Consider the following 21,560-nt stretch of genomic DNA (forward strand, 5'->3'; position numbering starts at 1 on the left):
ATGCATGCCTGTATTCGTCGTGGCATACTATCCACAAGTTCATCAAGGCACTGTTGGTCCAGATTGTCCCATTCCTCAACGGCGATTCGGCGTAGATCCCTGAGAGTGGTTGGCGGGTCACGTAGTCCATAAACACGCCCTTTTCAATCTATCCCAGGCATGTTTGTCAGGGTTCATGTCTGAAGAACATACGGGCCACTCAAGTCGGGCGATGTCGTTATCCTGAAGGAAGTCATTCACAAGATGTGCACGATGGGGGCGCGAATTGTCCTTTATGAAGACGAATGCCTCGCCAATGCGCTACCGATGTGGTTGCGCTATCAGTCGGAGGATGGCATTCACGTATCGTACAGCCGTTACCGTTAGGTGAACCACTAGCGGCGTACGTCGGCCCCACAAAATGCTATCCCCAAACATCAGGAAACCTCCGCTGAACTCGCTGGACAGAGTGTCTCAGGCGTTTAGTCTGACCGGGTTGCCTCCAAACACGTCTCCGATTATTGTCTGGTTGAAGGCATATGCGACGATCATCGGTGAAGGCAACGTGATGCCAATCCTGAGCGGTCCATTCGGCATGTTGTTGGACTCATCTGTACAGCGTTGCACGGTGTCGTGGTTGCAAAGATGGACCTCGCCTTGGACGTCGGGAGAGAAATTGCGCATCATGCAGCCTATTACGCACATTTGGAGTCATAACACGATGTCCTGTGGCTGCACGAAAACCATTATTCAACATGATGGGGCTGCTGTCAGGTTTCCTCCGAGCCATAATCCCTAGGTAACGGTCATCCACTGCAGTAGTAGCCCTTGGACGGCCTGAACGAGGCATGTCATCGACAGTTCCTGTCTCTCTGTATACCCTCCATGTCAGAACAACATCGCTTTGGTTCACTCCGAGACGCCTGGACACTTCCCTTGTTGAGAGCCCTTCCTGGCACAAAGTAACAATGCGGGCGCGATCGAACAGAGTTACTGACCGCCTAGGCATAGTTGAACTACAGTCAACACGAGCCGTGTGCCTCCTTCCTGGTGGAATGACTGGAAGTGATCCGCTGTCTGACCCCCTGGCGCTGCTCATGCATGGTTGTTTACATCTTTGGGTGGGTTTAGTGACATCTCTGAACAGTCAAAGGAACTGTGTCTGTGATACAATATCCACAGTCAACGTATGTCTTCAGGAGTTCTGGGAATCGGGTGATGCAAAACTTTTTTGAGGTGTGTTGCCACAATTCTTCATGAAACTTGAACTCACGAAATTTGAAGAATAAACCTCTCCGTGATGTGCAACGCCGCTCTTGCAGCCACTGGAGTGTGTTGAGCATCTCCGAAAGGCTCTCCCGCCGTATATACGATCCTGTAAAAAACGTGCTGCCCTTCGCTGGATTTTCTCCATTTCTTCTGTTGCTGCTACTTCATAAGTGTCCGCGTCTGATGAACAATAGTCAAGAATCGGTAGAACTGTTTGCTGTCCACGTTTCACTTCCGCAGAGGACTATATATATAAGAAAAATACCTTCAGAAAAGATCCCTAACATTTAGTTACTTCTTTCGTGGATGAATTACGTTTTCTTAAGGTTCTTCCACTAAACCTCAGATTGGCATCTGCTTTCCCTATTATTTGGACATTCCACTTTAGGTTGTTCTCGACGGGTATCCCTAGGTATTTTGCTGTAGTAACTGTTTCCAATGACTTTTCGTCAGTAGTGTAATTCAAGAGTAGTGGATTTCTTCGCCTATTTATTCGCAATGCCTTATACGTATTTACGTTCAGTGTCAACTGACACTCACTGCACCAATCATCGATCCTCTGCAGATCTTGCTGCATTTCTCGATAGCCTTATGGTATTGCAGCATTCCTATACACGAACGAATCGACTGCGAATAGCCTCATGAACCTCCAACGTTATCCATTAGATCACTAATGCAAATTGTAAATTAGTTATTTTGCTTCTTAAATGTCAGAATTCATCTATTACTTTCAGTGTCTCATTCCCAATCTATGAGGGCGTGCTGAAATGTTCTCAGTATCGGTTGAGGATTCACTTTTCCTTCTTCTTTTTTTTCTTTTAAAAAAAAGAAAGAACCACGCAGTAATCATCCGAATATGACAGAAATCGGTAGATGTTATGTGGATATAAGTACAAACAAACGATCACAATTTCATAAATATTGGATGATTTATTCAAGAGAAGGAGCGTCACAAACTGAGCAAGCAATTGTTCGGCTTGAAATTGATTGGTAGCCTCATGAGGAATATCGTACTATATTCCGTCCACAGGTATATCACATCAACCGATTTCTGTCCCTTTCGGATAGTTCCTTCGAGATGTTTTTTATCTTGGAGTGTATCACATGTCATGCATATTACTCAGTCGACTTTCCTGCTTCGCCGATGCAAGTTGCAACCCTCTGCCGGTAGAGGGCTCCGAAATGTAGCGTGTGACATGGCGGTACTCAACGTAACTATGTCCGTGCATGAGAAACAGCGTGCTGTAATCGACTTTCGATATCTAAGAGTTCGTCCACACATAGAGCACCCTCTCCTTCAGCATGACAATCCCAAACCACACATGAGCGGCGCGACATCTACAACAGTCAGACGCCTTGGGTTCACTGCCATCGATCATCCTCCACACACTCCCGGCTTCTTGAGTTATTGTGTCTTCTATATCTTTTTTATTACGCAAATGTTTGTCATACCATCGTGTTCTCCATATTTACACTGCATCAGTATCAAACATTTCGTAACACTTATGTAGTTATTCAATGAACCGTTCACTATTTTGCCAGTGACTTTATTGGAATGTTGATCGCAGAGTGCTATTAAAGAAACTGTGCTAATTTAAAAGCGATCAGTTACATGGGTTAGCGGACACCACAACTGGAAAGAGAACCAAAAGACACTTCTGTCAAGTATGAATAATTAATTATTTAATTAATATTTAAGGACAATCTGTTGTCATTTATTATGAGCGACCTTGTACAAGAATACTGGCTTATTTATTCATGGACATACCTTTATTTATATTCATTGTACATGGTCTGTACGTGAACAAATGTTTATAACATTTCTTTTATTTAAATATTGTTATAATATATTAGTTTAGTGTGAGGAAGTAGTCAGGTGAGTCGAATCATGTCTGTAGAACATAAGAACGATATATTTTTGATGGGGACGGTCTTTAGCTAATGGAAAAGCAGACTTTAGTCTGGGGCTTTTAAAGTGGAGAACTCAAGTGGGCGGTACTGGACACGTTATGTCAAGTTCTTGCAGAACCTGGGGTAACGTGTTTGATTCTGGATGGTGAACGTCCATTACCGTAGCTTAATTTCTGAAGGGACTTTATATTTGGACAGGTCTGAATGTACTCCAGAATAGGACTCTTAAGTTACATCGCATGTATTACGGAAATGAGGATACACAGGGTATGAGTTACTATTCTTTGTATCACTTATGATAATTTGTAAATCATCAGGTTGAACACAACTGTTTTGATATGGTGAATATCTCATATACTGTGATTATGAAATGGACTTAGTTTTCGAGTCTGTTCGATGACTGTTTGACTTGGGGATTTTATTGCCATTCTCATAACGCTCTCAACGTAACTTTACTGCATTTGGTAAAAGTATTTTTGTCAGTATTTTAACTGAATATTTTAGGACACTTCCCGCTTATCTGACGTGTCTTGAATAAACATTATTCAACATAATTCTCTATCGTTTACATAAATTACAGACGTTGGAATTGAACCCTTGCTATTAAATTATGCATTCAACTTGTACTTTTATTTATTTTATTATCTCGCAATTATGGCCAATGCATAGACTATTTGACTGCAGGATAACAGCTACAGGTTACTGTTACTTACAGCGAACTAGGTGCTGGATCCTATGACTATGTCGAGCTAATCTTTTTAAACAGAGCCGTGCTTAGCCCAAGTACCTAAACTAGTTTTCTCGTGTGGGATGCTGTGTGGAAGAACAATTCAGCAGCAGTAACCGTTAGCCACCGTTGCATAGCGAAATATGAACTTCGTGGAAACCTCGCAGCTTCTAGCTCAGAGAACAAGGGTAGCTAAGAAACTCTGTGGAAATATTGTTCCCTTTATGGAATTCGGTTTAAAAAGCTGCCAGAAAAAACGAATTAGTGTGTGAGAAAGAGATTACATAGTTTCAAAAAAGCCATAACATTAGATTCCTGAGAGAAACTGAAGCATCAAAGTAAAGACGCCAATGCTTCATGCAGACGAAACATTGTTTCAGGTCCTTCACTCTGTGAGTAAATATTGCCACAATGATAGTGTACAAGACATTTTGTGCAATAAAATATGCTGGCCAAAGTTTAGTGGAAATGCTATGGAGGACATAGTCATGGTGGAACAACATCTGTAAATGTACTGTTGCTGTTGATACCTTCGCTCCCCATCACTAGGGAGTAATCACGATGAGGCTGCCACCAGGCAAGGCCTTCAGTTTGCTTTGCTACATAATATGCTAGTAAGTAGCATGTTGTGCTCTTAGAGGCGTATGAGCAGTGTATAAAGGCCAATGTCATTTACTTACATATTGTCCACTTGTGCACTCACCACTTAGCTTTGGAATTATTTTTTGGGGACCAATGGCCAAGGTATGAACACAGTTTTCAAAATACTGAAAAGACCCATAAGAGTAATAACCGAAAGTAATAAACGGGATTATTGGAAAGACCTGCTCAAAATACTGGGTATTTTAACCATACTGAGTGAGTACTTTTACAAATCAGGTACGGACATAAAAATTACCTTGACAGTTACGGCACAAAATGCTCTGTCCACGACTATGGAACAAGCAAAAATCATAAGCATGAAACTCAAACTTCATTTTCTACCAAAGAACAAAACTGTATAATAAATTTTCCAATGAGATTAAAGAGATTACTAAGACGAACTTATTTATAAAGGCTATTTAGCAATACATTCTATATATTTGGGGAGTATTTAGATAACATACTAAGGGTTTGGTAAAAAATGTAAAACAACTAAACAATAATAATTTCAACAATAATAAATCAGCTGTGTTACTTCACATAGCACTTTAGCACTATATAATTTCTTTTCTGTTTGGGAAACTTTACTCTCCAAGTTCTGCAGTGGTAATACTAACGCCTTACTGTCTTTCTGAGATCAGCATCTCGATCCTTATGGAGAGATGCTGACTAAATTTTCTGGAGAAGCAAATGGGAAATTACCGTACAATAAATAGATGTCATACATCGTGGTCCCCCCCATGAACCACGGACCTTGCCGTTGGTGGGGAGGCTTGCGTGCCTCAGCGATACAGATAGCCGTACCGTAGGTGCAACCACAACGGAGGGGTATCTGTTGAGAGGCCAGACAAACGTGTGGTTCCTGAAGAGGGGCAGCAGCCTTTTCAGTAGTTGCAAGGGCAACAGTCTGGATGATTGACTGATCTGGCCTTGTAACAATAACCAAAACGGCCTTGCTGTGCTGGTACTGCGAACGGCTGAAAGCAAGGGGAAACTACAGCCGTAATTTTTCCCGAGGGCATGCAGCTTTACTGTATGATTACATGATGATGGCGTCCTCTTGGGTAAAATATTCCGGAGGTAAAATAGTCCCCCATTCGGATCTCCGGGCGGGGACTACTCAAGAGGATGTCGTTATCAGGAGAAAGAAAACTGGCGTTCTACGGATCGGAGCGTGGAATGTCAGATCCCTTAATCGGGCAGGTAGGTTAGAAAATTTAAAAAGGGAAATGGATAGGTTGAAGTTAGATATAGTGGGAATTAGTGAAGTTCGGTGGCAGGAGGAACAAGACTTCTGGTCAGGTGACTACAGGGTTATAAACACAAAATCAAATAGGGGTAATGCAGGAGTAGGTTTAATAATGAATAGGAAAATAGGAATGCGGGTAAACTACTACAAACAGCATAGTGAACGCATTATTGTGGCCAAGATAGATACGAAGCCCACACCTACTACAGTAGTACAAGTTTATATGCCAACTAGCTCTGCAGATGACGAAGAAATTGAAGAAATGTATGATGAAATAAAAGAAATTATTCAGATTGTGAAGGGAGACGAAAATTTAATAGTCATGGGTGACTGGAATTCGAGTGTAGGAAAAGGGAGAGAAGGAAACATAGTAGGTGAATATGGATTGGGGGACAGAAATGAAAGAGGAAGCCGCCTGGTAGAATTTTGCACAGAGCACAACATAATCATAACTAACACTTGGTTTAAGAATCATGAAAGAAGGTTGTATACATGGAAGAACCCTGGAGATACTAAAAGGTATCAGATAGATTATATAATGGTAAGACAGAGATTTAGGAACCAGGTTTTAAATTGTAAGACATTTCCAGGGGCAGATGTGGACTCTGACCACAATCTATTGGTTATGACCTGTAGATTAAAACTGAAGAAACTGCAAAAAGGTGGGAATTTAAGGAGATGGGACCTGGATAAACTGAAAGAACCAGAGGTTGTACAGAGATTCAGGGAGAGCATAAGGGAGCAATTGACAGGAATGGGGGAAATAAATACAGTAGAAGAAGAATGGGTAGCTTTGAGGGATGAAGTAGTGAAGGCAGCAGAGGATCAAGTAGGTAAAAAGACGAGGGCTAGTAGAAATCCTTGGGTAACAGAAGAAATATTGAATTTAATTGATGAAAGGAGAAAATATAAAAATGCAGTAAGTGAAACAGGCAAAAAGGAATACAAACGTCTCAAAAATGAGATCGACAGGAAGTGCAAAATGGCTAAGCAGGGATGGCTAGAGGACAAATGTAAGGATGTAGAGGCCTATCTCACTAGGGGTAAGATAGATACCGCCTACAGGAAAATTAAAGAGACCTTTGGAGATAAGAGAACCACTTGTATGAATATCAAGAGCTCAGATGGAAACCCAGTTCTAAGCAAAGAAGGGAAAGCAGAAAGGTGGAAGGAGTATATAGAGGGTCTATACAAGGGCGATGTACTTGAGGACAATATTATGGAAATGGAAGAGGATGTAGATGAAGATGAAATGGGAGATACGATACTGCGGGAAGAGTTTGACAGAGCACTGAAGGACCTGAGTCGAAACAAGGCCCCCGGAGTAGACAATATTCCATTGGAACTACTGACGGCCGTGGGAGAGCCAGTCCTGACAAAACTCTACCATCTGGTGAGCAAGATGTATGAAACAGGCGAAATACCCTCAGACTTCAAGAAGAATATAATAATTCCAATCCCGAAGAAAGCAGGTGTTGACAGATGTGAAAATTACCGAACTATCAGCTTAATAAGTCACAGCTGCAAAATACTAACACGAATTCTTTACAGACGAATGGAAAAACTAGTAGAAGCCAACCTCGGGGAAGATCAGTTTGGATTCCGTAGAAACACTGGAACACGTGAGGCAATACTGACCTTACGACTTATCTTAGAAGAAAGATTAAGGAAAGGCGAACCTACGTTTCTAGCATTTGTAGACTTAGAGAAAGCTTTTGACAGTGTTGACTGGAATACTCTCTTTCAAATTCTAAAGGTGGCAGGGGTAAAATACAGGGAGCGAAAGGCTATTTACAATTTGTACAGAAACCAGATGGCAGTTATAAGAGTCGAGGGACATGAAAGGGAAGCAGTGGTTGGGAAGGGAGTAAGACAGGGTTGTAGCCTCTCCCCGATGTTGTTCAATCTGTATATTGAGCAAGCAGTAAAGGAAACAAAAGAAAAATTCGGGGTAGGTATTAAAATTCATGGAGAAGAAATAAAAACTTTGAGGTTCGCCGATGACATTGTAATTCTGTCAGAGACAGCAAAGGACTTGGAAGAGCAGTTGAATGGAATGGACAGTGTCTTGAAAGGAGGATATAAGATGAACATCAACAAAAGCAAAACGAGAGTAATGGAATGTAGTCTAATTAAGTCGGGTGATGCTGAGGGAATTAGATTAGGAAATGAGGCACTTAAAGTAGTAAAGGAGTTTCGCTATTTGGGGAGCAAAATAACTGATGATGGTCGAAGTAGAGAGGGTATAAAATGTAGGCTGGCAATGGCAAGGAAAGCGTTTCTGAAGAAGAGGAATTTGTTAACATCCAGTATTGATTTAAGTGTCAGGAAGTCATTTCTGAAAGTATTCGTATGGAGTGTAGCCATGTATGGAAGTGAAACATGGACGATAAATAGTTTGGACAAGAAGAGAATAGAAGCTTTCGAAATGTGGTGCTACAGAAGAATGCTGAAGATTAGATGGGTAGATCACATGACTAATGAGGAAGTATTGAATAGGATTGGGGAGAAGAGAAGTTTGTGGCACAACTTGACCAGAAGAAGGGATCGGTTGGTAGGACATGTTCTGAGGCATCAAGGGATCACCAATTTAGTATTGGAGGGCAGCGTGGAGGGTAAAAATCGTAGAGGGAGACCAAGAGATGAATACACTAAGCAGATTCAGAAGGATGTAGGTTGCAGTAGGTACTGGGAGATGAAAAAGCTTGCACAGGATAGAGTAGCATGGAGAGCTGCATCAAACCAGTCTCAGGACTGAAGACCACAACAACAACAACAACAACAACAACATCGTGGTTATGGTTATGATGTTCAGCTGATACTGTGTGTAATTTTACATTACAAAATATGCGCGTAGAGTGTACAGTGTGTGTAGTGAATGGTAATGAGAAATGAACTTTTCACTTTATTAGATAACCTATTTTCAAAACAGTATTGTACACTACGGCTAAACGGAATAAGATTGCGCTGTTTTATACAGACAGAACATGAATTTGGGTGTATGGAGGTACAGTCTCTAAGAGGTCATCTCCTTTGGTTCTTCCGTGCTTTCCCCAAAATACTTCAAAGAAATGTAGGATGGTTCTAGTATAAGGTTATGGTCGACTAGTTGTCCCAGCATTGTGAAACTAGCCGTGTAAGTATGTAAGTGTTCTGTATACAGGGTGCACTTTTATCTCGACCATCCCAAATAACTTTAAAAACGGATCACAGCCTACCAGCCTCATACGCATGAAGGTGTCGAAGATGCAACACAAAAATGACATTTACTCTTGTTTTCTAGCGTACACTGGAGGTTCTCCGGCATCGATATCTCGTTCACGTGCTGGAACTCACAGTAAACAAATGGAAACAGATGAAAAATGCACTCTGGTCATTCAGTCAACAGTCTTCAACAGAAAGTTTGCTCGAGAGAACGCCTACGCCGACGAAGAAAAGGTAGGAATGCTCCTTATCTATGCATAATACAAGTTTGGGGTGATATTTCTTGTTTCCTGAAGCGCGACAACAAGACGAGTAAGCATCAGTAAGTAACGTGGGTTCTTGTCAGGATATAGCTCTCAGTATAGTACCACTGAGTAGCACTACTCCTACCTTCCAGTACAATACAAAAAGCAATGATGATGTGGTTTTTTAATCGACTATGTCTTTATCCCACGTTTCATTTGTAAGTACTACAGCACTGTATAACGTATACCCGTATTGTAAATAAGAAAACATTATTGCAATTACGTATCTGGTAACTTACATCTCCCTGGAAGAGCAGCATTTGTTCCTTTTCTTCGTTGGTGTACACTGTGCTCACTCAGACCTTCAGTTGAAGACGACTGACTGAATGACCGATGTGGGTTGTCCTCGTGTTTCCGTTTGTTTACTCTCAAATCCGGCACGTGGACGAGTTTACAATGGAGTGACAGAAGCCATGGGATAGCGATAAGCAAATATACAAATGACGGCAGCATCGCGTACCCAAGGTATAAACGGACAGTCATTTGTACTCAGGTGATCCTTGTGAAAAAGTTTCTGACGCAATTACGGCCACACAACGGGAATTAACAGGCTTTGAATGCAGAATGGTAGTTGGAGTTAGAAGCATGGCACATTCCATTTCGAAAATCGTTAAGGAATTCAGTGTTTCGAGATACACTGTGTCAACTGTGTGCCAAGAGTACCACGTCTGAGGCATTACGTCTTACCACAGACAACGCAATGGCCGGCAACCTTGACTTAATTATAGAGAATAGCGGAGTTTGCGTAGGGTTGTCAGTGCTAACAGGCAAGCAACATAACCGCAGAAATCAGTGTGGAACGTAGGAGGACCTATCCGTTAGATTAACGGGGCGAAATTCGACGTTAAAGGACTATGGCAGCTGACGACCGACAGGAGCGCCTCTGCTAAAAGCACGACAGGGACTGCAGGGCCTCTCCAGGGTTCGTGACCATATCGGCTGGACGCCAGTAAACTGGCAAACAGTGACCTGGTCAGATGAGTCCCCATTTCAGTAGCTAATAGCTGACGGTAGTGTTCAAGTGTGATGCAGACTCCGCGAAGCTATGGACCTTGGTTGTGAACAAGATAGTGTGCCATCTGGTGGTGGCTCCATAATGGTGTGGTCTGTGTTTACGTGGAGTGGCTTGGGTCTTCTGGATGTTCGGCTGGTCAGAGAGCATTTGCAGCTATTCATGCGCGTCTTGTTCCCAAAGAACGATGGAATTTTTAAGGATGAGAATGCGCCATGTCACCGGGCCCCAATGGTTCGCGACTTGTTTGAAGAACATTCTGGACAGTTAGAGCGAATGATTTGGCCAACCAGATTCCCGACATGAACCCCATCTAACATTTGTGGTACCTAATCGAAAGGTAAGTTAGTGCAAAAAATCCTGCACAGACAACACTTTCACAGTTGTGGAGCGCTATAAAGACAGCATGACTCATTAATTTTGCCGAGGACTTCCAATGACGTTTTGAGTCCATGTTGCTTTGAGCTGCTGCACTACACTGGGCAAAAGGACGTCCGACACGACATTAGAAGGTATCCCATGACTTTTGTTACCTCATTGTATTTTACCCTGGGTACCTAAACCGTACGCTAGAACAGGAGAGTCGTGTTACGTTTTTAACAACTTCACGTGTTTGTAACTGGTACTGTGATACGTATTAGAATAGTTCTTGAGATGAGGAAGATGATTACAGAATAAAAAATGCAGGGTGCTGTTTAAAAAAGACGTAGTGCTGTTCATATCTTCATAACGAACAAAGTTATAAGAAAGACAATCAAGCTGGTTAACGTGACATGTCCAATTTCCCTGTGAAAGACATGCACGGATGAATAAAAGCAGTGCTAGTACAGGGCGGGGCAAATAAAAATGGCCCAGACGAGAGGATACAATTGGACGTGAATGTGTGCATACACTCCGTGACGCGCACACTATGTGTACGTCCACGCTGGTTCAGAGCGTAGTTCGGGCTATGTCAGTGTGAGTCCAGCAGTGCAAAGGGGCGATGGTACTCTTAGCGAAGCAACGGGTGTTCGTTGCGGAAAGATACGTGATAATAAAGTCGCGGAAACGGTGTGGTCAGTTGTTTGCTAAGGTTTAATGGCGTCAAAGTGCCATCAAAGAATGCCATGCAATACTTAACCCGAAAGTGGTGTCAGTCAGAGTCTATTTTGACCAAGTCAAAAACATGCTGAAAATGTGGCTGCAGTTCACCAGAAGATACTTCAGAGAGCTACCAAATCAACCCGACGCCTGCCGCAAGAGACCAGTATATCTCGTCGATCATGTGGATGAACCTACAGTCTGGTCACGGCCCTAGCTGGCCACCCAGGTCGCATGATCTGTCAGTGTGATTATTAGGGCCCGGATTTTAATGACAAGTGATATTTATTTCTGAACTCTAGGGTGAATTTTAGAACAATTTACACACAAATCTAGGCATGTTAGTGCCGAAAAATGTATTTTGATTGTGCACATAAAGTCATATTTCAACAAATTTTAGTAATAGATCATATTGCGGCTAACTTTTAATATAATAGGTCATATTTCCGTCAACTTTTGCCAAAAATGCATATACCGTTTTTCTCGTATCTTACGGGACACACGAATAAGAAAATGAATATGTTGCTCACGAGACAATATTTAGCGTGCTATTATGAAAGATAAACACATAAATTAGTACACAGCTTTATTTCTCAGGACTGAGCAGAAAATCGGTGTACCACAACAGTCGTTTCACGAACATAAACACTGTTGCGCAGAGTCGACAATACGCTCTCAGAACCCACAAAGGCGGCTTCTGCTGCAATAATCATCGCAGTCGCACAGGTGTTCCCAGTAACCAGTTTGAATACAGTCTTTGCCTTGTTCAACATGCCTAAAGCAAAGTGCTCCGACAGCGTGAAGTTGCGAGGATATGTTCGAGAATTTGGAGAGAAGTTCTTTAGTACTGATGGGAAAATATTATTTTGTAAACAGAGTGCAGTTAAAGTTAATGCAGAAAAGCGCTTTAATGTGCAACAACACTGTAATACCGCTAAACACAGCAGCTGTGTGAAACGAAGTGCTGAAAATAACAGCAGGCAAACTCTGTTATTTGTGCAGACAGGTCAATCGTCAACCGTGCAATCATTCTGCAAGGATTTTTGTGAGATGATGGTGTCCTGCAACATCTCATTGGAAAAGCTGAAGAATCCACGCTTCAGACCGTTCTTGGAGAAGTACACAACACATCCAGTTCACCGAGCGAGGTGGCGCAGTGGTTAGACACTGGACTCGCTTTCGGGAGGACGACGGTTCAATCCCGCGTCCGGCCATCCTGATTTAGGTTTTCCGTGATTTCCCTAAATCGCTCCAGGCAAATGCCGGGATGATCCTTTCAAAGGGCACGGCCGACTTCCTTCCCCGTCCTTCCCTAATCCGATGAGACCGATGACCTCGCTGTCTGGCCTCCTTCCCCGAAACAACCAACCAACCAACATCCAGTTCCATATGAATCTACACTGAGAAAGAACTATTTATCCGTATGCTACAATGATGTAGTCAACAAAATACGAATTACTATTCCTGAGCAAAAGATCTGGCTGTCGATAGAAGAAACTACGGATATTAATGGGCGGTATATTGCAAATATTGTTGTTGGTGTCCTAAAAGTTGATGGCCCTGGAAATATGTTCCTACTAACGTGTGAAGCTCTCGATAGAGTAAACAATTCGACGATTGCTATTTTGATTGACAACTCTCTGAAGCTACTGTGGCCGGATGGTGTGAAAAGAGACAACGTTTTGCTACTTGTAACAGATGGTGCTTCATATATGACTAAAGCAACCAAAGGGCTTCAGATTCGCTACCGCAGTATGGTTCACGCCACTTGCCTTGCACATGCGTTGCACAGACTTGCCGAAGAGGTGCGATCATATTACTCTGACGTGGACAAATTAATTTCCTGTGGCAAGAAAATCTATGTGAAGGCTCCGCTACGGGTGCAGAAATTCAAGGAACAAGCACCTTGAACGCCCCTCCCACCTAAACCTGTTCTTACACGATGGTGTTCTTAGCTTAACGCTGCTGAGTATTACTGCACGAAGTACACCTAAATAAAGACAATCTTCTGTGAGCTTGATAGCAATGAATCAAGTGCCATCAAAATTGTGAAAGAAGTTTTTACAGATACATTGTGTCGAAATTTGGCATACATCAACGCCAATTTTTCAGTGATATAAAAAGCCATCAAACGACTGGAAGGTGCTGTCACTCAGCTATGAGAGGCCCTGAGTATTGTGCAACATGTGCAGAGGGAGTTGGGACGACCTCGTGGTCATGTGGCTGACAAAGTGAAAACCAAATTGCAAAGTGTTCTCCAACGGAATCCTGGATATTCTACACTGTGCAAAATTAATGACAGTCTTTGAGGGAATGCCGCAACATTTGAAGATACTGAAACAAAGCTGAACTCCAGTGACCTGGCTGCCTTCAAATACGCCCCAGTGACGTATTGTGAAGTGGAGAGGAGGTTTTCCAGGTACAAAACTATCCTCAGCGACAACCGAAGATCTTTGACAATGGAAAACCTGAAAATGCACCTTGTGATCCAGTGCAACTTTGCAGATACTGAAGATTGACATACGGTAGTAAATAATGTGAAACGATTTAAATACTATGTAGAAGTAAAAAACATTGTTTTACTGTTTGGATAGACGATCTTTCCACTGTACTTCGTGTTTAGAAAATAAAACATTCAGACATTCAAAAAACAGGTGAAAATCAGCCACAAAACCTACAGAAAGAAGGAACTATATCTACAGTATTTTGAGAAGTGAATTTTGTATTATTTTATGGTGAATAAAAAATTAAATAAACAAATAAGAATGCTTTAAATAAGCTTCTATTAAGTCATATTTTATTTTTTTAGGTCATATTTATGTAAGTTTTAGGTCATAAATGCTTTTATATTTCACTGTTTTTTAGGTAATTAAAATCCGGGCCCTAGTAATTACATCGTGTGGGAAGTCCTACGTCTAAGTTGTATCGCAACAGCCCTCGTAGTCTTCAAGAGCTGCAGCAGAACACTTCGGATGAGACTGCAGTCTATCTTCGATCCGCCTTCAGCAACTTGCTGACCAGGGCCCAGAAGCGCCAAGAGATGAATGGTGTCACTTTCAGCATCTTCTATAGTGGGATTATTGGGTGTATTTCCTCTCTTCTGCTGTGTTTGTAGCCTGGAACTCTTTTCTCCGGGCCACTTCTATTTGCCCCACCCGTACTGCTAGTGCTAGTGCTAGTGGTGGGTGCTGGAGCGAGCGGTACTGACCGCAGGGCCCGTGGTGGGCGACGGCGACGTGCTGTCGGGCGAGGCAGGCGGCGCGCGCCAGCTCGCAGGCGCTGGGGTAGGTGAGCGCGTCGCTGCCGCAGACCGGCCGCAGCACGGGCTCGCAGGGCGGCGGGCACTCGCAGCGCGCCAGCCCCAGCTTGCTGATGGCGCACCGCTGCCCGGGGCCCGAGCACTGCAGCGCCGCGCACGGGTTGCTCCCTGCGGCCGACACGTCAACAATCAGGCGTGCCTGCAGCTGGCAGCAAGTGGCAGCTCCAGTACTACGCAACCTTTCTAGGAATATGACCCCTGAACGAGATCAGGTTACAGCCAACACTCTTCCTCCCTCTTTCATAAGGACAACACATAAGCAAACTTTTGGTTGTACGGGGTTGCCCAGAAGGTAATGCATCGCATATTTTTTTTCTCACCCAAAAAACAATGTTACGAATGCGAAACGTTACGCACGTATTATTTGAAGTCTCCTGACAAGGGAACCTCCCCATCGCACCCCCCTCAGATTTAGTTATAAGTTGGCACACTGGATAGGCCTTGAAAAACTGAACACAGATCAATCGAGAAAACAGGAAGAAGTTGTGTGGAACTATGAAAAAAAAAAAAAATAAGCAAAATATACAAACTGAATAGTGCATGTGGAAGATAAGCAACATCGAGGATAATGTGAGCTCAGCAGCGCCGTGGTCCCGTGGTTAGCGTGAGCAGCAGCGGAACGAGAGGTCGCTGGTTCAAGTCTTCCCTCGAGTGAAAAGTTTACTTCCTTTATTTTCGCAAAGTTATGATCTGTCCGTTCGTTCATTGACGTCTCTGTTCACTGTAATAAGTTTAGTGTCAGTGTTTTGCGACCGCACCGCAAAACCGTGCGATTAGTTGACGAAAGTACGTGCCTTGTTATTGAAGTCACGAGCTATATTTGCTGGATTCATATTACCCACGGAATACATCTCACGTATTTAGTGCACTCTCGTCCAAAGTAGCGAACAGTCAACTGCCAACCAGGGAACCTCGTTAGCAGGAATACTCTCTCTTCCGTGCGCTGTAGTCGACTGACGTCATGTGTTTCAATGTTTGTTTAGGTGTAGCGTCCCCATACTACGGCGCAGTTACCTCGCATCGGACGGACGGACAGATAATAATTGTTTGGAAATAAAAAAAAATTAAACTTTTCTCACGACGGAAGACTTGAACCAAGGACCTCTTGTTCCGCACCTGCTCACGCTCACCACGGGACCACGGCGCTGCTGAGCTCACATTCTCCTTAATGTTGCCTATCTTGCACATGGACTACTCAGTTGTATATTTTGCTTAATTTTTTCATAGTTCCACACAACTTCTTCCTGTTTTCTCGATTGATCTGTGTTCAGTTTTTCAAGGCCTATCCAGTGTGCCAACTTATAACTAAATCTGAGGGGGGTGCGATGGGGAGATTCCCTTGTGAGTAACCGCGCCAAGTTACGTCACTTCCGACAAGCTGCAGGTCAGTTTCAAAATGGCGTCTGTAGGTGCTGTACGTTACAAGCAACGTGCCGCCATTGAATTTCTCACTGCAGAGGAAGAAACTGTGAGGAATATGTACGAACACTTGTGTAAACTCTGTGGAGCATCTGCTGTCGACAGAAGTACAGTTAGTCGCTGGACAAGGAGGGTGAGGTCATCTTAAGCGGGTTCGGCGGAGCTCCACGATTTGCAGCGGTCGGGGAGACCATCCATGGCTGTCACACCTGACATGCTGCAGCGAGCTGGTGTTGTCATTCGCGAGGACAGACGCATCACCACTCGGCAGTTGGCGCTGCATCTGTTAATCAGCAAAGAAAGTTCACACAGTGAAGCACTGGCTCCACTACCAGGACAAGCACTGGTACCGACAGGGCATACACGCCCTTGTTTCGCGCTGGCGGAAGGCCATAGAACGGGATGGAGATTACGTGGAAAAATAGGATGTGTAGATACAACACCATTACTTCGTGTGTGTAATTCTCATTCTCTTCAATGTAGAATTGTTGAAGAAAAAGATACGGTGCATTACTTTTTGGGCAACACTCGCAAATAAAATTCAACACTAGTATTAAAAAAAGATGAAAGGTGTATAATCTTTCAGAAAATCCAAAGAGATAGTCGTATGTTAAGTAGGCTACACCAGCGGCAAGACACCATCAGTACCTTCACTGAACGATACCAGTGGTTATGTTACCTATGACAGCCTTACTTAATCTCTGTTATTAAACATAATTTTCCGAAATTTGATATTTGAATGAAGAAGTCTTGGTTGCAAATTATTCTTTTATTAACAACGCGTTTCACCTTCTTAGTACGTCTTCAGATTATCTTACAATTTTCCTGTCACAAAATATCAAAAACAATAAAACGACTATTTGCTAGACTAAAGAATGCATCGACTCCGATGCTTCACTGTAGCACACACGCGATTTATTGTTTTTAATACGTTGTAACAGGAAAATTCTAAGATAATCTGAAGATGTCCGCGAAGGCGAAACGCGTCGTTAATAAGTTCCAACCAACGTTGTTTTAATGCATGTATTCTATATACGGTTGCTGTACCAGACGGCCTAATGCAGCGCATGAAATTTCAAAAATTCCTTTGCCAAAGAAGATGAAGTAAATATTCCAGAATTCGAATCAAAAATAGCTGCCAACGTGAGGAACTTCGGTGTAGCCAAGGAGCTTAAATCATCTACGAGGGCTATCCACAAAGTACATTACGTTTTGGAATTAAAAATAAATAAAGTATTGGAATTTTTTTTTATTATATACAGATGAAAGCCACACTTAAATAATACTTTTCTACATAGTTGCCATTTAAATTAAGGCACTTATCGTAGCGATGGACGAGCTTGGAAATTCCTTCATCGTAAAATTCGGCCGCCTGAGCCTTCAACCACGTGGTTACCTCCTTTGGGACAGAAAAGGTGTGATTTTTGTGGATTTCCTGGAAAGAGGCACTACAATAAACTCTCAAAGGTATTGCCAAACTCTGCACAACCTCAGAAGAGCAATACAAAACAAGCGCAGGGGAAAGTTGGGCTCAAAGATCTTGTTGATTCACGACAACGCCCGGGCCCACACGGCAAATGCCACTCGTGAAGTTCTCGAATCTTTTAAGTGGGAGTTGTTTCCTCATCCACTGTACAGTCCCGACCTGGCACCGAGTGACTTCCACTTATTCCCAGCAATGAAGAAGTGGTTGGCTATGCAGCGTTTTGATGACGACGCACAGCTTCAAGAAGAGGTAACCACGTGGTTGAAGGCGCAGGCGGCCGAATTTTACGACGAAGGAATTTTCAAGCTCGTCCATCGCTACGATAAGTGCTTTAATTTAAATGGCAACTATGTAGAAAAGTAGTATTTAAGTGTGGCTTTCATCTGTATATAATAAAAACATTTTCCAATACTTTATTTATTTTTAATTCCAAAACGTAATGTACTTTGTGGATAGCCCTCGTAATAAAGGCTTCCTTTCAGAGAATGCTGATACAACAGCCTCATAATTCGCAATCATATACAAGAGATCGTTTTCCGTACCAAAAGCATGGAATATTGCACAGGTCGTACCAATACTCAAGAAGACAGCTAGGAGTAATCCGATGAATTAAAGACCGATATCACTGACGTCGATTAACAGCAAGTGTTTGGAACATATTCTCTGTTCTAACATTGTGAATTATCTTCAACAAAACGGTCTGCTAACATACAGCACGGATTGACGAAATATCTTTAGTCTCATGAAGTAATGACTGCTATTAACAGGGGTCCTCAAATTTATTCCATATTTCTGTATTTCCGGAAGGCTTTTGACGTTTTCTCACAAGTGACTTACAATGAAATTTCGTTCCTACGGAGTAACACGTCGTGATTTTGTATCAGTAAGATCACAGAACGTAGTAATCGACGGAAAATCATCGAGTAAAACGGAAGTGATATCCGGCGTTCCCTAAGGAAGTGTTATACGCCCTCTGTTGTTCCTAATCTACTCGTACATAAACGATTTGGCATATAATCTCAGGTCGTTAGCAGATGATACTGCCATTTACCGTCCAGAAAAGTCATCAGAAGATCTAAAGCAATTGCAAAACGGCACGATATCTACATCTTGCGGATAAGTTACAATGGTCTCTGAATGAGGAAAAATGTGACAGCTTCCACATTAGTACAAAAAGAAACAAGTTGACCACCGATATCAGTAGGCGGTAGACTATTAATTTGAGTTTTATATGTACGGTTACAATGACGGAAAATTAGTTGTGCGACATAAACTAAAGTTGGCAGGAGTCTTTCTACATCTGAAATGTGATGTGTATTCGAATTTCGCGTCAATCGAATAAGAGTGGCACTAGTAGCGCCACTATAAGGATACAAAAATACACGATGTAACAGTCATGAGCGTTAGTTACGTTTGAGATTCGACGTGATGAATTGATGTCAGTCAAGACTGCCTTTAAAGGCAAAGACAGGTCACTATCATCACCTTACCGAGTTTCAACGAGGTCGTATAATAGAAGCTGGATTATGTTCCTTCTGCGATATTGCAGAAAGATTTGGCAGGACCGTAGCCACCGCTCATGATTGCTGGCATCGATGTTCACGAGAATGTTCGGTGCAAGAAGACCGGGCTCCAGACGGCGACGTGGCACTACCAAGAAGCAAGATCACGGTGTTCGGGGTATGGCATGGCATATCGTACTGCACCTGCAGCAATTTCAGCACCCCAGTGACACAACGAACTGGTACAAATCGGTTACTTCAGAGACAACTCCGATCCAGACGCCCTGCAGCGTGCATCCACTGATCCCAAACCACCGCCATTTGAGACTTCAGTGGTGTCAAACGAGATCTCTTTGCAGGGCAGGGCGGAGCTCTGTTGTGGTTTCTGCTGAAAGCTGGTTCTGCCTCGGTGCCAGTGATGGCCGTGTGTTACAAGGAGGCGATTTGAGGGCCTGCAACTAACCTGTTTGTGTGCTAGACACATTCGTCCTACACCTGGAGCTACGGTCTGGGGTGCAATTTCGTGTGGCAGGAGGATCACTCTCGCCGTTATCCGACGTACCCTCACTGCAAATTTGCCTCGTCACTCTGGTGATTCGAACTGTTATACTGCTATTCATGAGAAGCATTCTAGAGGGTATTTTCCAACAGGATAATTCTCCCATAAATACTGCTTTTGTGACCTAACGTACTCTACAGAGTGTCGACATGTTGATTTGGCCTGCTCCATCACCAGACCTGTCTCCAATAGAGCACATATGGGACATTATTGGATTACAACTCCAGCGTCATCCACGAACAGTATTAACTGCTCCCGTGTTGATCGAGCAAGTTCAACAGACATGAAACTCCGTCCCACAAACTGACATTCGGCTCCTGTACAGCACAATGCATGCACTTGTGCATGCTTGCATTCCACAGTCTGGCAGTTACATCGGTTATTAATGTACCAGCAATCCAAATTTGCAATGGATTATCTTGCGCTTGCATTAGCCTGTGATTCTGCAATGTTAATCACTTAAATACGTCACACTGACAAAAGTGTTCCCGAAATTTCACGACTCTACATTAATTATTTTTTGGCGTTCCGATTTTTTCCGTCAGTGTATACAGGATGGTCCATTGATAGAGACCGGGCCAAATATCTCACGAAATAAGCATCAAACGAAAGAACTACAAAGAACGAAACTCGTTTAGCTTGAAGGGGGAAACCAGATGGCGCTATGGTTGGCCCGCTAGATGGCGCTGCCATAGGTCAAACGGATATCAACTGCGTTCTTTTAAATAGGAACCCCCGTTTTTATTACATATTCGTGTAGTACGTAAAGAAATATGAATTTTTTAGTTGGACCACATTTTCGCTTTGTGATAGATGGCGTTGTAATAATCACAAACGTATAAGTACGTGGTATCACGTAACATTCCACCAGTGCGGACGGTATTTGCTTCGTGATACATCAGCCGTGTTAAAATGGACCGTTTACCAATTTCGGAAAAGGTCTGTATCGTGTTGATGTATGGCTATTGCGATCAAAATGCCCAACGGGCGTGTGCTATGTATGCTACTCGGTATCCAGGACGACATCATCCAAGAGTCCGGACCGTTCGCCGGATAGAAAAGTGTTCAGCGACTTGTGAAACGTCAATCAGGACCTGCAACAAATGATGATGCCCAAGTAGGTCTTTTAGGCGCTGTCGCGGCTAAACCGCACGTCAGTAGCAGACAAATTGCTCGAGAATCGGTAATCTCAAAAACGTCGGTGTTGAGAATGCTACATCAACATCGATTGCAAAAAATGGTCCAAATGGCTCTGAGCACTATGGGACTTAACATTTGAGGTCGTCAGTCCCCTAGAACTTAGAACTACTTAAACCTATCTAACCTAAGGACATCACACACATCCATGCCCGAGGCAGGATTTGAACCTGCGACCGTAGCGACCGCTCGGCCACACTAGCCGGCAACATCGATTGCACCCGTACCATATTTCTATGCACTAGGAATTGCATGGCGACGACTTTGAACTTAGTGTACAGTTCTGCCACTGGGCACAAGAGAAACTACGGGACGATAACAGATTTTTTGCACGCGTTCTATTTAGCGACGAAGTGTCATTCACCAACAGCGGTAACGTAAACCGGCATAATAGGTGCTATTGGGCAACGGAAAATCCACGATGGCTGCGACAAGTGGAACATCAGCGACCTTGGCGGGTTAATGTATGGTGTAGCGTTATGGGAGGAAGGATAATTGGCTCCCATTTTATCGATGGCAATCTAAATGGTGCAATGTATGCTGATTTCCCACGTAATGTTCTGCCGATGTTACTACAAAATGTTTTACTGCATGACAGAATGGCAATGTACTTCCAACATGATGGATGTCCGGCACATAGCTTGCGTGCGGTTGAAGCGGTATTGAATAACTTATTTCATGACAGGTGGATTGGTCGTCG

The 21,560-nt window shown here is 43.1% G+C and overlaps 1 pseudogene; it reads right to left on the minus strand.

Annotated features, from left to right (window-relative positions):
• The window catches only part of LOC124594029, a 352,828-nt pseudogene that overhangs the window by 299,392 nt on the left and 31,876 nt on the right, over positions 1–21,560 (minus strand).

This window comes from Schistocerca americana, chromosome 2 (genome assembly GCF_021461395.2).
Source record: "Schistocerca americana isolate TAMUIC-IGC-003095 chromosome 2, iqSchAmer2.1, whole genome shotgun sequence".
In the NCBI taxonomy this organism is placed as follows: Eukaryota; Metazoa; Arthropoda; class Insecta; order Orthoptera; family Acrididae; genus Schistocerca; species Schistocerca americana.